This window comes from Cebus imitator, unplaced genomic scaffold, assembly GCF_001604975.1.
Source record: "Cebus imitator isolate Cc_AM_T3 unplaced genomic scaffold, Cebus_imitator-1.0 Scaffold72, whole genome shotgun sequence".
Taxonomy (NCBI): domain Eukaryota; kingdom Metazoa; phylum Chordata; class Mammalia; order Primates; family Cebidae; genus Cebus; species Cebus imitator.
The window spans coordinates 5,997,219-5,999,025 of NW_016107387.1; the positions used below are offsets into that span (position 1 = coordinate 5,997,219).

Genomic DNA, 1,807 nt, shown 5'->3' on the forward strand with positions numbered 1-1,807 from the left:
GAGACAGTCACTCTGTCACCCAGGCTGGAGTACAGTGGCATGATCTCAGCTCACTGCAACTTCTGTCTCCTGGTTCAAGCAATTCTCTTGCCTTAGCCTACTGAGTAGCTGGGATTACAGGCATGTGCCACCATGCCCAGCTAATTTTTATATTATTAGTAGACAGGGTTTCACCATGTTTGCCAGGCTGGTCTTGAACTACTGACCTCAAGTGATCCACCCACCTGGGCCTCCCAAAGTGCTAGGATTACAGGAGTGAGTCACTACACCCGACCCATAAATTGATTTAAAAAAGAAAGAGCCAGGCGCGGTGGCTCACGCCTGTAATCCTAGCACTTTGGGAGGCTGAGGTGGGTGGATCACCTGAGGTCAGGAGTTCGAGACCAGCCTGGCCAACATGGCAAATCCCATTTCTATTAAAAACACAGGCCAGGGCTTCTGCCAGAGCCTCCATTGGAGAGCAGCAGCCATGGCTCTTCGCTACCCTATAGCCGTGGGACTCAACAAAGGCCACAAGGTGACTAAGAACATGAGCAAGCCCAGGCACAGCTACCGCAGGTGTCTGAGCAAACATACCCAGTTTGTGTGGGACAAGATCTGGGAGGTGTGAGGCTTTTCCCCTTACAAGCAGCATGCCACTGAGTTATTGAAGGTCTCCAAGGACAAACGGGCCCTCAAGTTCATCAAGAAAAGGTTAGGGATGCACATCCGCGCCAAGAGGAAGCAGCAGGAGGTGAGCAACATTCTGGCCGCCATGAGGAAAGCCGCTACCAAGAAAGACTGAGCCCCCTCCCCTGCCCTCTCCCTGAAATAAAAAAACAGCTCGATAGAAAAAAAAAATACAGGCCAGGCGCAGTGGCTCATGGCTGTAATCACAGCACTTTGGGAGGCCAAGGCAGGTGGCTAACAAGGTCAAAAAATCAAGACCATCCTGGCCAACATGGTGAAACCCTGTCTCTACTAAAAATATAAAAATTAATCAGGCTTGGTGGTGGGCGCCTGTAGTCCTACCTACTTAGGAGGCTGAGGCAGACGAATTGCTTGAACCCTATAGGCAGAGGTTGCAGTGAGCCAAGATCATGCCACTGCACTCCAGTCTGGCAACAGAGAGAGATTTTGTCACCAAAAAAAAAAAAATTGCTTAAGCAGATCCTGAATTCCAGAACAGCTGACTTCACTCAGTTCAAAGACTCCCACAGAAACCAGGTGCAGTGGCTCACACCTATAATCCCAGCACTTTGGGAGGCCAAGGCAGTGGACTGCTTGAGTCTAGGAGTTTGAGACCAGCCCTGGGCAACGTGGTCCAACCCTGTCTTCATAAAAATTTAAAAATTGGCTGGGTGCAGTGGTGTGTACCTGTGGTCCCAGCTACTTGGGAGGCTGAGGTGGGAGGATCACTTGAGCCCAGGAGTTCTGGGCTATAGTGCGCTATACTGATCTGGTGTCTGCACTAAGTCTGGCATCAGTATGGTAACCTCCTGGAAGGAGGGGACCACCAGGTTGCCTAAGGAGGGGTGAACCGACCCAGGTCAGAAACGGAGCAGGTCAAAACTCCCATGCTGATTAGTAGTGGGATCGTGCCTGTGAATAACCACTGCACTCCAGTCTGGGCAACACAGCAAGACCCCATCTCTTAAAAGAAAAAAAGGTAGATCACGAGGTCAGGAGATCGAGACCATCCTGGCTAACGTGGTGAAACCCCATCTCTACTAAAAATACAAAAAAGTAGCCAGGCGTGGTGGCACGCATCTGTAGTCCCAGCTACTCAGGAGGCTGAGGCAGGAGAATCGCTTGAACATGGGAGGCA

The 1,807-nt window shown here is 50.9% G+C and overlaps 1 pseudogene; it reads left to right on the forward strand.

The window, feature by feature from the left end:
- The first annotated feature begins 456 nt into the window (after positions 1-456).
- Positions 457-784, forward strand: LOC108306530 (annotated as a pseudogene).
- The last annotated feature ends 1,023 nt before the right edge of the window (positions 785-1,807 follow it).